Genomic DNA, 15,114 nt, shown 5'->3' with positions numbered 1-15,114 from the left:
GCCCGGGCCATCTTTGCTCCAATGGAGCCTCGGCTGCGGGAGGGGAAGAGAGAGACAGAGAGGAAGGGGGGTGGGGGGTGGAGAAGCAAATGGGCGCTTCTCCTATGTGCCCTGGCCGGGAATCGAACCCCGGTCCCCCGCACGCCAGGCCGACGCTCTACCGCTGAGCCAACCGGCCAGGGCCTCTATTTCTTTTTTAATTCTAATATTCTAGAAGAATTTATAAAGCTATGATACTAATTAAAGGTGAGGCCTTATATTGAACTATCATGTTGTACACATTAAATATATACAATTTTTATTTGTTGATTGTAACTCACCAAAGCTGGGAACATTTTTTTTTAATGAATAAAATATATATTGACAAAGAAATAAAATCAACTCCCAAACAGTGGGTCTTTGTATCTATATAGCGTGCTATTGTTCACAAATGTTTAGTGTAAATTACTTCATTGAACTCTGACCAGTTATTTCTTTGACAGTAGTTAATAGCATTTGTGAAATTTTCTAGAACTCTACTTAAAGAACTTGTCTAAAGTCATTATGAAAACTTTATTTGAAATTTTTTTAGCTTTATTGAGATATAATTGTCATATAACATATGTGAGTTCAAGTTGTACAATGTGACTTGATGTATGTATATATTGCAAGAACGATCACCCAAATAAAATTAATTAACACATCCATCACCTCACATAGTCATTTTGTTTTTGTGGTGAGACCTTTTAAGATTTACTTTCTTAGAAACTTGCAAGTATATAACACAGTAACTGTAGTCCTCATGCTGCACATGACATCTCCAGGACTTATTCATCTTATAACTAGAAGTTTGTACCCTTTGACCACCTTCACCCAGTTTGTTTTTAGATCTCACCTATAAGTGAATTAATGCAGTATTTGTCATTCCCTACCTGACTTTTTCACTTAGCATAACGTCCTTAAGATTTATCCATGTTGTCACAAATGGAAGGATATGAAAGATATCCTTTCATTTTTTTGTGGCTGAATGAGGTCTATTATATATATATATATATATATATATATATATATATATATATATGATCACATTTTTTTTTATTCATCTGTGGATGGACACTTAGGTTGTTTCTATGTCATGGCTATTGTGATTAATGCTGTAGTGAACATGGGGGTGCAGATATCTCTTTGAGACAGTGTTTTTCTTTCTTTTGGATATATACCCATAAATGGGGTTGCTGGGTCATATGGTAACTCTGTTATTAATTTTTTGAGGAGCCCCCCATACTGTTGTCCATAGTGGCTGCACCAATTTACATTCTCAGCAACCGTATACAAGGGTTCCCTTTTCCCCACATCCTCTCCAGCACTTGTTATCTCGTCTTATATTTTTAGTAACCATTCTAACAGGTGTGAGGTGGTATATCATTGTGGTTTTGATTTGCATTTTCATTTGATTAGTGCTATTGAGCACCTTTTCATGTGTCTATATGTCCTGTTTGGTCATTTGTGTCTTTTTTGGAAAAATGTCTAATTGGTTTTTTGCCCATTTAAAATCATATTATTTTTTGCTGTTGAGTTGCGTGAATTCTTTATATATTATGTATAGTAACCCCTTAACAGACATATAGTTTGCAAATATTTTCTCCTATTCTATAGGTTGTCTTTTCATTTTTTGGTTCATTTCTTTTGCTATGTGGAAACTTTTTAGTTTGACATAGTCCCACTTGCTTATTTTTTCTTTTGTTGCTTGTGCTTTTAGGTGTCATATCCAAAAATTATTGCCAAGACCTATATCAAGGAGATTTTTCCTTATTTTTTATCTAGGAGTTTTATGGCTTTAGTTCTTACATTTAAGTCTTTACTCTATTTCAAGTTAATTTTTGTGAGTGATGTAAGATAGGGTTTCAGTTTCATTCTTCTGCATGTGAATATCCAGTTTTCCCATCATCATTTACTGAAGAAACTATATTGTCCTATTGAGTATTCTTGGCTCTCTCTCTCTCTCTTTTATTTTTATTTTAAATTTATTTATTTATTTATTACTATTATTTTTTAGCAAGAAACAGAGAAACAGGAAGGAAGAGAGATGAGAAACATCAATTCTATGTTGTGATACCTAGTTGTTCATTGAATGCTTTCTTATATTTGCCTTCACTGGGGGGCTCCAGCCAAGCCAGTGACTTCTTGCTCAAGCCAGTGACTTCAGGCTCAAGCCTTGACCTTGGGCTTCAAGCCAGTGACTATGGGATCATGTGATCATGTCTATGATCCCACACTCAAGCCGGTAACCCTGTGCTCAAGCTGGTGAGGCTGTGCGCAAGCCGCATGAGTCTATGCTCAAGCTGGTGATCTTGAGTTTTGAACCTGGGACCTCAGCATCCCAAGTGGACACTCTATCCATTGCACCACCACCTGTCAAGGTCTTGGCTCTCTTTTCAAATATCAGTTGAACAAATTTCAATATGAACCTTCACCTAATATCTTCTTGATTTTTCTCTATGGTTGCAGGTACTAAAGATAATAGGCAGCAGAACAGTGTGTGTTAGAGTTTGCAATTTTTACCATTCTGTTTTACATATGGACCTAAGTATTTGTAAAATCTCTTTACAATTTTGCTTTTCATTGTATAAAGTGTTAGTTGGGACATTACTTTAGTAATCTAGTAACCATTATCATATTTAAAAAAATTAGTGAAAACCTTCCTGACCAGGTGGTGGCACAGTGGATAAAACATCGAACTGGGACATGGAGGACCCAGGTTCAAAACCCCTAGGTTGTAGGCTTGAGCATAGGCTCATCCAGCTTGAGTGTGGGCTCACCAGCTTCAGTGCAGGGTCACTGGCTTGAGTATGGAATCATAGACATGACCCCATGGTTGCTGGCTTGAGTCCAAAGGTCGCTGGCTTGAGTCCAAGGTTGCTGGCTTGAGCAAGGGGTCACTGTCTCTGCTGTAGCCCCCTGGTCAAGACACATATGAGAAAGCAATCAGTGAACAACTAAGGTGCTGCAATGAAGAATTAACGCTTCTTATCTCTCTCCCTTCCTGCCTGTCTGTCCCTTCTGTTCCTCTCTACTCTGTCTCTCTGTCATACACACACAAAAAAATTAGTAAAAACTGTTTTTTAACCTTTTATGGTGCTCTTAATTAAAATGAAGAATGAATTATGTGGAACATTTGTCTTTATTATTTTTTTTTTTGAGAGAAAGAGAAGCGTAACCTCCTTGTTTCACTTAGTTCTGCCATTGATTGCTTCTCATATGTGCCCTGACTGGGGCTCAAACCTGTGATCTCAGGGGTGGGTCATCGATGCCCTTGGGATAGAGCCAGTGCTCTCAGGGTTGAGCTGGTGACCCTGAGCTTGAGTCAGTGACCCCAAGATTGAGCTGGCAACCTTGGTGGTCTGGGCAGCGCTCTATCCATTGTTCCACCGGCCAGGGTGAGACGTTTAATGTTTCATTCATTTGTATCAATACAAAGCTTTCTTTTAAAAGTGGTTAGTCTCATGGGCCAGTTTGTTAAACTATGGTTTTATTTTTCTGAATGCTGAATAAACCACTAAATATAGTTTTTATAATCTAAATATAATGTATTTTTTCCATTGATATTCTTGCCTGAGGCATTTTCTTCCCTGTTATGACCAGTATTATAATAGCATTCTATTTTTGCTTCTGCAGATTGGAGTATAAAAGTAGGTGAAGAATGAAAAATAGGGTTCCTTTGTTTGGGGCTGCTCAGTTGTTATCATGAGTGTTTAATTTCTGGAACTAGACAGAGCCAAAGGGCACTGTTAGCCCTTTAAAAACAGCTCGAGAGAGATCATTTTCCTTTGTTGCTCTATCATTATTGTGGGATTGCAACATTTTCTCCTCACACGATTCAAGAACTCAACCCTTACAGCTGCTGGGATAGTCCACCTGCCACAGAAGGACGATTCTGAGACTGTCTTACTCCACTGCCTATTGTATGGTGTACTTGGCACTCACTTTCTATGTTAATGAATGTTAACCGATAATGCCCCAGGGTCCATTTTAGCCACGAGTTTCAGCCTTTTCCTTCATCAGATCTCCTGTGAGCACTGCCCACAAGAATGAGCATGATGAATGAAGTTGAGTTTAATCTCTTGTGAGTTTCCAGCCCTCATTCTGAGCTGCCAAATTCAAAGGCTATTTTTCTCTGTTTTCATTGATCCCCCCCTTCCCACACACACACATTAAAAAATATAGTGAGTGTGAGTTTCTTTCAAAAGCTTCCTCCTCTCTGCTCTGGTGTTTTAGGACTTGTTAATCAACTAATTCCCATTTTATTCTTCTGGCTGCTACAGCATCTACTTTATCAATGTCTCCTTGATCAACACCTAATGGCTGAAATCTCAGGGGCTTCTTAGTCTCCTTGCTTTTCTGCAGGAGTTTGGACAATGGGATTGATAGCTTCAGGGACTGTCTGTGCCAATCAAATCAGCTCGCCTGCATTTGTCTCCCACTCTGTGCACCTCCCTGATTGAGGTAGAGCTCACCTGTGCCTCTCCCAGCACCTCCATACTGTCTCCTGCTTGTCCAGGCAATAGACTGTGGCACTCCACTCATATCTTCTCTGGGTCTGTTCTGTGCGCCCACCCTTTCCTTTCTCAAGTTCAAGTCTTCCCTATTACTGAATCTCATTTCCTCAGGGCCTTGCTTTTCTTTTTCCTAAAATTCTCCATTGATCTGAGAAAGAGAGAGAGAGGGGGGGGGCATCAAATCGCTGCTCCATCCAGTGATTTCATCTAGTTGTGCACTCATTGATTGCCTCTTGTATGTGCCCTGACTGGGGGTTCAACCTGTGACCTCAGTGTGCCAGGACAATGCTGTCACTGAGCCACCTAGACAGTGCACAGCCTTACACTCTTGAGAGCCAAGACAATTCTTTGCCATGCTGGCCGGTAGCCTCTGTGTGACAACCCCAGAAGGGTGGCCCTAGTCTCCCATCCTAGTTGTTCAGTGCCTAGTCCCTGCTGTCTTCCTGGTCCCTGGCCTTTTTCTCTTCCCAGAACCAATATAGGTCTTTCTGAACCAATCTGCTTATTTGCTAAATTATTCGATTCAGTCAGTGTAGGGTTTTGTAAGGCTGGGTGCCATGGCCATGCAGATTTGCACTGAATTTGGGCAGATGGTAAAGAAACCGTGGAGCTGGAAAACGGTGAGACATACCAATTTATTGGAGGTGCGCAAAGACAGGCAAGCCAAAAGAAGAAAGGAAGAAAAAAATAAACAAAGGAAAACCTGCTTTTCGCAGTGGAGGGCAAGACCAGGAAACAAACCGCAGCATGCTGGGGCAGGAGCACATCTGATCTCATCACACCTGCGGGAAAGCACTTATATCCTTACAATAGTGCTGTCACGTGCTCACACACTAATTGCACAAAGCTCTTGCAGCTGGAAAACCTGCGAGCAAGCCTAACACAACTGTTGTCCTCACAGGTCTATATACGGATTTCAAGTTGGTTCTCCCAAGTTCCCATGATTTCCTTAGCAATTAGCTTCATTTAACTGCTCACTAGGGGGAGCCACTCTAGTTCTGGCAAACATTGTATGTTTCCTATTCACTGCTACACTTGGTTGAGTCTGTTCTGACCTGGAAAGTTTTTCTTTTCTTTCATAATTGAGATTTTATTGGCTGTTTTGAGAATAAGTACATAGACTTTTCAATTTGTACACAATTCTTAACATATGTACCAAAAATGTAAAGCCATGTAGTTGTGATTATTTTCTAAACAGTTATTTCACTGACTTTCCAGCTTAAAATTTGGGGCTAATTTTCCTTAATAGAATATCAAGTACCAACATCTTCAAATGTTGATATGCTGTCACACTGGAGTCCCATTAATTCACAATTTAATATCATATATACTACATAATCAAATTTTCAATCTTTCACAGCACATCAACAGAGTCTAGGAACACTGGACTATCACACCAAAGTCATTACAGAGTGCACAAAATTCTGACAGGGAGAGTCAAGATCGAGAAGTGGTTTTCTTTAGGAAACAATTGTACCAAAAACATGGGAATAGAAGTAATTTTAAATGTTCAAGACATTAAATGCACGACTGACTCCAAATTGCCATTTAGTATGCTTTGTATTAGAGGATATGGAAACTACCCTCATCTATGGAATGTGAAGCCGACACCCAGGACAATCAAAGCCTCCCATATTCATATCCCACTATTTTCTGGTTGTACCAAAAAATAAACAACAAGCAAATAATTTCACCTCTTAAAAAAAGCATTTATACTTAAAAAAATGGGATGAGGTGGAAGTCTCCTTAAAAATGTTTCTAGAGCTACTAAACTTGCATTTACAAAATAGTGATAAAAGTATTCCTCTGGATTGTACAAGAAGGGACACAGGGATCACTGATAAGATGTGGTGTATGACATTAATCAGACTTGGCTTCTTTCTTTCCCGCTTGTTTCGTCTGAGGCTGGGCTCTCCTCATTTTTAGTTTCTCTGTTTTCTGCAGGTAGATAGATCTTCTTTAGGTTCTGGGTGGCCACTTCGGCCTGTTTTTCCTTTGCTCCCGTTTTCCCTTTTGTTTGCACTTTTTTGTCTCCAGATTTATCCTTTCCTGCCGCCTTTTTGGGCTTTGTTTTCACCTTTGTAGGAACAGATTAAGCTGACAGTCTCGCGGACCATCTCCTGGGATCCTCCTTTGCCCACCCCTCCGCGGAGCTGACCTTCCTCTTAGGCATCATGGCGGCGGGGCCCCTGGCGCATGCCAGGTGCCTTCGAGAACCTGGGCTGCCTGGCTGCAGCTGCTTTCCCCTGCCCAAGCTGCTCTGACCTGCGACGCGGATGGTGGGAAAACGCTGACCTGGAAAGTTTTTTATGATAATCTGAGAAATTAATTTAGGGCCTTTCTCCCTCCTCCCCTCCCTCCTCCCCTCCCTCCTCCCCTCCCTCCTCCCCTCCCTCCTCCCCTCCCTCCTCCCCTCCCTCCTCCCCTCCCTCCTCCCCTCCCTCCTCCCCTCCCTCCTCCCCTCCCTCCTCCCCTCCCTCCTCCCTACCTCCCTCCTCCTCCCCTCCCTCCTCCCTACCTCCCTCCTCCTCCCCTCCCTCCTCCCTACCTCCCTCCTCCCCCTTCTTCTTCTCCTCCTCTTCCTCCTCCTTCTCCTCCCCTCCCTCCTTCTCTCCATCTTCTTCTCCCTCCTCCTTTTCCTCTTTTTCCTCCTTCTCTCCTTCCTCCTCTTCCTTTCCCTCCTCTCCCTCATCCTCTGCTTCCTCCTCTCCTTCTTCCTTCTCCTCCTCTCCCTCCTCCTTTCCCTCCTCCTCTCCGTCCTCCTCCTCACCATCAGCATCTTCTCTGCTCATATCCCCTAGGACTCACGTGTCACAGCTTATAGTATTAACATGGCATGGCAAGCCTTGTAGGTCAACATTAGCACTGTTCCCACTCTGAGTCCTCACTTGCTTGGCTTTACAATCATTCTAACTCGGTGTTCAAGGTAGTCACTAAAAAGTTGAATGAAGTTGAGAAGAAACACATGAGACATTTCTGATTTACATAGTCCCTCTGCCAAGGATATTGGTGACAAGATGAGTAGGAATCTTGGGAACCTTAGCAGATTGATTACAAGCGGTGGTGGGATTCAGCCGGTTTGCACCAGTTTGGCAGACCTGATACCAATTTTTTTTTTGTTGAGTTAAGCAAACCAGTTGTTAAAATGGCACCTATAATCAGGGTTCTCTCCAAGGTGGGTGCCTGGGCAGCCACCTAATGTGGACATCACCAATTTACATTCCGTACTCTTTTTTTTAACATTTATCTGCACAGCAGTATATTCTTTTTTTAAAAAATAATTTTATTTTTTTAATGGGGCGACATCAATAAATCAGGATACATATATTCAAAGATAACAAGTCCAGGTTATCTTGTCTTTCAATTATGTTGAATACCCATCACCCAAAGTCAGATTGTCCTCTGTCACCCTCTATCTAGTTTTCTTTGTGCCCCTCCCCCTCCCCCTTTTCCTGTCCCTTTCCCCCTTCCCCCCGACCACCACACTCTTATCAATGTCTCTTAGTTTCACTTTTATGTCCCACCTACGTATGGAATAATTCAGTTCCTGGTTTTTTCTGATTTACTTATTTCACTTCATATAATGTTATCAAGATCCCACCATTTTGCTGTAAATGATCCGATGTCATCATTTCTTATGGCTGAGTAGTATTCCATAGTGTATATGTGCCACATCTTCTTTATCCAGTTATCTATTGATGGGCTTTTTGGTTGTTTCCATGTCCTGGCCACTGTGAACAATGCTGCAATGAACATGGGGCTGCATGTATCTTTATGTATCAATGTTTCTGAGTTTTTGGGGTATATACCCAGTAGAGAGATTGCTGGGTCATAAGGTAGTTCTATTTTCAGTTTTTTGAGGAACCACCATACTTTCTTCCATAATGGTTGTACTACTTTACATTCCCACCAACAGTGTATGAGGGTTTCTTTTTCTCCACAGCCTCTCCAACATTTGCTATTACCTGCCTTGTTAATAATAACAGCAGTATATTCTAAGCACCTGTAGTAATGTTCATTCTCTCCATAGGTGAAAAAATTGCAAGTAAGAACGCCAATCAAGAAGCAATATGGAAATAGCTTAAATAACAGTTTTATTGTTTTTTGTTAGGTATTATTTAATATTTTATTATTTAAAATATTTATTTTATTATTTAAAATAATAATTTTAATATTATTTAATAGCCCAAATATTTAAACTCTTTCTTATAACAATCTAGTTTTGTGTATCTCTTTTATTGTTCTTTTTAAGTATTAAATGCATAAAATAAACTATCTTTCAGTATATTGTCTTTTTTATATTTAAAACAATCATTAGGGCAGAGAACTGGTTGTTAAATTATTTGAATCCCACCACTGATTACAAGGATATGTGTGAGCAGAAAGAGTTTTTTCATTCCTCAGTTACCCTGGCTCTGGAGATTTTATTTATCTGTGGATAGAACTAATCCATCATCTAAGTAGTACTGCTTTATTGACATCCTTTGCTCTGTGTTGGATTTATGGTTTATTCTGGTTTCTATTTTCTGTAAGTAAAGAAAGTTATAAATGTTATATTACACACATTTAACTTAAGTAAATTCAGATATACATACTGTCACCATCACCATCCTTGTCCTTTCCCCCTCTAAATTTTCATTTATTTTTACTTATTTTTATTTTTTAATAAATAAATTTTTATTAATTTTAATGGGGTGACATCAATAAATCAGGGTACATATATTCAAAGAAAACATGTCCAGGTTATCTTGTCATTCAATTATGTTGCATACCCATCACCCAAAGTCAGATTGCCCTCTGTCACCTTCTATCTAGTTTTCTTTGTGCCCCTCCCCATCACCCCCTCTCCCACCTTCCCTTCCCCTGCCCCTCATAACCACCACACTCTTGTCCATGTCTCTTAGTCTCATTTTTATGTCCCACCAATGTGTGGAATCCTGCAGTTCTTGTTTTTTTCTGATTTACTTATTGCACTCTGTATAATGTTATCAAGATCCCACCATTTTGTTGTACGTGATCCGATGTCATCATTTCTTATGGCTGAATAGTATACCATGGTGTATATGTTCCACATCTTCTTTATCCAGTCTTCTATTTTTTTTTTTTACAGTGATTAAAGCCTTTAAGCAAACTCTTGGCCAATACAGCAAGAATCCATAAAAGAGTAGTGTCCTTAACAAGTTCACCAAATCCAAGTTGGCCCCAACACCATGCCAAGTCCCTGATAAATGCAACCTAACCCCAGTTCAGTCTGTTAGGAGCTGTCCCAAGGAGCAGGAGTCCAGGAAAAGTCCACATCCAGAAAAAGTCCACATGGCACTGGAATTGTTGTCACCATTCTATACTTTGCAACTCACGTCCAAGTCCCAATGACCGCTGCTTCTAGCTGGTAATGATTCAGGTAGACTGGAAAAGCCATCTGCAGCATGTGTGGAGATGGAGCTTCTGTTCTCCTCTGCCTGGAGAGATGAGACCAGGTTGCTTTTCCCTGGAGCTCTGCGACTGTGGCTTGGTAAAGAGAACCCTGGGGCCCTGGCCGGTTGGCTCAGTGGTAGAGCATCGGCCTGGTGTTCAGGAGTCCCAGGTTTGATTCCTGGCCAGGGCACATAGGAGAAGCACCCATCTGCTTCTCCACCCCTCCCCTTCTCCTTTCTCTCTGTCTTCCCTCTTCCCCTCCCGCAGCCAAGGCTCCACTGTAGAAAAGTTTGCCTGGGTGTTGAAGATGGCTCTGTGGCCTCTGCCTCAGGTACTAGAATGGCTCTGATTGCAACAGAGCGACACCCCAAGATGGGCAGAGCATAGCCCCCTGGTGGGCATGCTGGGTGGATCCTGGTTGTGCGCATGCAGGAGTCTGTCTGACTGCCTCCCAGTTTCCAGCTTTGGAAAAAAAAAAGAAAAAAGAACCTTGGGATATACTAAGCTGGGTGGCAAAGGTAGATTCATAATAGAAGCTGGCAAAAGGGGGAAAGAGAGCTCTAAATTAGGAGTAGGTCCCAGCCTGAAATATGAGTGGGGCATTGAGGTAGGAGGGATAAAGGAAACACTATATATTAAGCAAAGCAGCAGAAAATAGGACTATCAACACCCACAACAGAGATCTTCGAGGGAAGAATAAAAAGCCTGACTATTCAGGCAAGACGTAGTTAAGTGGCCCTTGTGCAAATGAGATCAGTTTACCTGCTTCTTGGAAGAAATACCCTAGGCTCATCCACAGTGTTGTAGATGGGGCCGATGGCCCTGGGCACCTTCAACCTTCAGTGGCAAACCCCAGCATTCTGGACAAGGTTAGGTCATAGGTGGTTGGAGCAGGGCTGGAGGAGACTGAACCCTCCCTTAGAGGAGCAAGGGGGAAGCCTACCTTCCAGTGTCCCTGTTTCCTCACAACAGAGGCATATAAGTCTGGCAGGCTTTAGCTCAATGACCTTCCTTTCCACTATTGAATGAAGCAGGACCCAGATGGATTCCTATGAGGCCCCTTTGGGGTGTTGGAGCCTTTAAGGGTGTATCCTAAAAGCTGGTAGTGCCCCTGATCTCTATTGGGCTTTTTCTGCCTCTTGATATCTTAAAAGCCATGCTCAGAAGATCTCACTGAGGAGTTTGAGGATCCCCATCCGCCTATATAAATCTTTTCCATATATCTGGGGCTATTTGGAAAAAGACAAAACAGTGTTATTAGCTGGATCAAATAAAGAAGGTAGTAGTTTGTAGGAGAAAAAGATTTGGTGTCTCCTGTTCATCAGCATTCAAAAGAAATTTAAAAAATTTTAAGTAAAACGCATGGTATGGTAGACCCGTAGGAGTTCCAGGATACAACTCTCCCCTTTTAAATTTTTTAAAAATGACCTTAAAATATTTGCTGGGTACACTTTAATAATACCTTGACTTTAAAGATTGTAAGAAATACACATAATTTGAAAGGTTTGACAAAATACAATAAATGCTTTTGCTCCATATGCAGGAGCATTGTCAGTTTAACCAGTTTAGGAGATCCAATAATAGAACAATGAATACAGACAATGAGCTATAACATGCTTAGCAGCCTCTCTTGTTCTGACAGAGGTTACTATAAAACCAGAATATGTATCCACTGTAACGTGGACATAGGACTGTTTGCCAAATGAAGGTATATGAGTAACATCCATTTGCCAAAGTTGTCCTGGTAGGGGTCCTTAAGGGTTAACTCCAAATTAAGGGACAGACTGTAGTATAGGACACCTTGGACAGGATTTCCCAATTTGCCATGCTGCTTCCTGAGACAGTTGAAACTGTTTACACAGGGCTGCAGCGTTCTGGTGATGAATAGTATGAGACTGAATTGCTCGATCTGTCATGGTTGATCCAAATAATTTTCTTTTGGGTAGCTTGATCAACAAGGGCATTCCCTTGTGCTAAAGCTCCAGGGAGCATGGAGTGAGCTCGAGTATGTCCTATAAAACATGGAGCTCTATGTTGACATACAAGTCTTTGAAGAAGGAGGAAGTGCTGAAATAGTTCATCAGCATTTGTCCCTAAGACCGCAGTCTTTATAGTGGAAACACCTTAAGTAAATATTTGCTGTCTCTATATAGATTAAAGGGGGAATATGGCAAATGCTGAAAAAGCCATAATAATGGCATATAATTCTAGTCTTTGAGCTGATTTTAAATGGACAGTTTCAGTATAAAGTTGTCCATTGATTTGCAAGAGCGATTTGCCATTTAGTGGAAGTTTCCCAGAGCCATTATTGTTGATTCTTTGAAAAAAGGAACAACAATAATTTTGAGGTTCAAAACCTATAAACTGTAAGGGTCACCTATGCCCCTTGATAATCCAGGAGGCAACAAGATCAAAATATGGAAGTGTATTCCATGGGCTATTAGATGGTTCAATGTGCCCAAGCTGTAGCTGCTCTTGTACCAATTGAGCAGCTGCCCTAAATTTCTCCTGAGAAAAGGGCCATTGGTCTTCCCATACCGGATTATCCGATTTCCAAGTAAATGGGTCTGCACAATGTATTATTGAGGTAGCAGGAGCTACCAAGGCCCCTATGCTAAATTTTGATATCCTAGTCCAAACCTTCTGGTATTGGGTGCCACTTCTATGGGGGTGAGAATTCCTCGCTGTTCTTTCCCTAGTCCCTTGTTTGGCAAAAATCCCCGATCAAGCGTCTGAGTACTGACTAAACCATTAGGACTGACAAGCAATGCTCCCATATTTTTCAAAACATCTCTACCCTACAAATTAACTGGCCATCCAGGGAGCACATAAGGCTTAAAAAATCCAGAATGACCTTCTTAATCTTCCCAATTTAGAAAACTAGAACTTTGTTGAGGGGATTTACTCTGCCCCATACCTTGTAATTCTGTGGCTGCTGCATGAGTGGGCCAGGAAGGAGGCTAATGTAGCTTAGCAATAACAGATACATCAGCTCCAGTATCTAAAACTTCTTTAAATTTATGTTCACGTATTGTTAGTTCCATTTCAGGGCGTTCCTGACCTATTTTTTTTTATCAAATTGGCAAAATCAGAGGAGCCAAATCACCAGTTTGCTTGGGGCCCCTTTTGCAGGAGGATGTGGCCTGAGATGCAGAATTAGCATCCTTATACTATTCTTCTAACAGCCTGAATTAGCCGTGAGACAGTCTTTTTTTTTTTTTGGATTAATTTTAATGGGGTGACATTGATAAAATTGTCTTCCGTCACCTTCTAACTGGTTTTCTTTGTGCCCCTCCCTGCTCCTACCCCTTCCCTCTCCTCCTCCCCACCCTGTAACCCCAACACTGTTGTACATGTCTCTGAGTCTCATTTTTATGTCCCACCTATGTATGGAATCATATAGTTCTTAGTTTTTTCTGATTTACTTATTTTGCTCAGTATAATGTTATCAAGGTCCATTCATGTTGTTGTAAAAGATCCGATGTCATCATTTCTTATGGCTGAGTAGTATTCCATTGTATATATATACCAAAGCTTTTTAATCCACTCATCCTCTGACGGACACTTGGGCTGTTTCCAGATCTTTGCTATTGTGAACAATGCTGCCATAAACATGGGAGTGCATTTCTTCTTTTCAAACAGTGCTATGGTGTTCTTGGGGTATATTCCTAACAGTGGTATAGCTGGGTCAAAAGGCAGTTCGATTTTTAATTTCTTGAGGAATCTCCATACTGTTTTCCACAGTGGCTGCACCAGTCTGCATTCCCACCAGCAGTGCAGGAGGGTTCCCTTTTTTCCACATTCTCGCCAGAACTTATTCTGGGTTGTTTTGTTGATGAGTGCCATTCTGACTGGTGTGAGATGATATCTCATTGTGGTTTTAATTTGCATTTCTCTAATCATTACTGATGTTGAGCATTTTTTCATCTGCCTATTGGCCATCTGTATGTCCTCTTTGGAGAAGTGTCTATTCATTTCTTTTGCCCATTTTTGGATTGGATTGTTTGTCTTCCTGGTATTAAGTTTTACAAGTTCTTTGTAAGTTTTGGTTATTAACCCCTTATCAGACGCAATGTCAAATATATTCTCCCATTGTATAGTTTGTCTTTTTATTCTGTTCTTATTGTCTTTAGCTGTGCAGAAGCTTTTTAGTTTGATAAAGTCCCATTTGTTTATCCTGTATTTTATTTCACTTGCCTGTGGAGACAAATTGGCAAATATACTGCTGCGAGAGATGTCAGAGAGCTTACTGCCTATGTTTTCTTCTAAGATGCTTATGGTTTTACAGCTTACATTTAAGTCTATTATTCATTTTGAGTTTATTTTTGTGAATGGTGTAAGTTGGTGGTCTAGTTTCATTTTTTTGCAGGTAGCTGTCCAATTTTCCCAACACCATTTGTTGAAGAGGCTGTCTTTACTCCAATGTATGCTCTTACCTCCTTTGTCAAATATCAGTTGTCCATAAAATTGTGGGTTTATTTCTGGGTTCTCAGTTCTGTTCCATTGATCTATATGCCTGTTCTTATGCCAGCATCATGCTGTTTTGAGTACAATGGCCTTATAATATAACTTGATATCCAGAAGTGTGACACCTCCCGCTTTATTCTTCCTTTTCAAGATTGTTGAGGGTATTTGTGTTCTCTTTTGGTTGCATGTAAATTTTTGGAATATGTGTTCTATATTTTTGAAATAAGTCATTGGTATTTTAATTGGTATTGCATTGAATTTATAAATTACTTTGGGTAATATAGACATTTTAATGATGTTTATTCTTCTTAATCATGAGCACGGTAAATGCCTCCACTTATTCGTATCTTCCCTGATTTCTTTTATCAATGATTTATAATTTTCCAAGTATGAGTCTTTAATCTCCCTGGTTAAATTTATTCCTAGGTACTTTATTTTTTTGGTTGCAATGGTAAAGGGGATTGATTCCTTAATTTCTCTTTCTGACTGTTCATTTTTAGTGTATAAAAATGCCTCTGATTTCTGAGTATTGATTTTATATTCTGCCACTTTGCTGAATTCACTTATCAGGTCTAGTCATTTTTTGACTGCTACTTTAGGGTTTTCTATATACAATATCATATCATCTGCAAATAATGATAGTTTTACTTTTTCTTTTCCAATTTGGATGCCTTTTATTTCTTTTTCTTGTCTGATT

At 40.5% G+C, this 15,114-nt stretch overlaps 1 pseudogene; it reads right to left on the bottom strand.

Moving 5' to 3' along the window:
- Positions 1–6,395: 6,395 nt before the first annotated feature.
- On the bottom strand, positions 6,396–6,711 carry LOC136328543 (non-histone chromosomal protein HMG-14 pseudogene; annotated as a pseudogene).
- Between the last annotated feature and the right edge of the window lie 8,403 nt (positions 6,712–15,114).

This window comes from Saccopteryx bilineata, chromosome 3 (genome assembly GCF_036850765.1).
Source record: "Saccopteryx bilineata isolate mSacBil1 chromosome 3, mSacBil1_pri_phased_curated, whole genome shotgun sequence".
Classification (NCBI taxonomy): domain Eukaryota; kingdom Metazoa; phylum Chordata; class Mammalia; order Chiroptera; family Emballonuridae; genus Saccopteryx; species Saccopteryx bilineata.
Note: the sequence above shows the minus strand (reverse complement) of the source record. Positions and strands in the feature narration are given on the sequence as shown.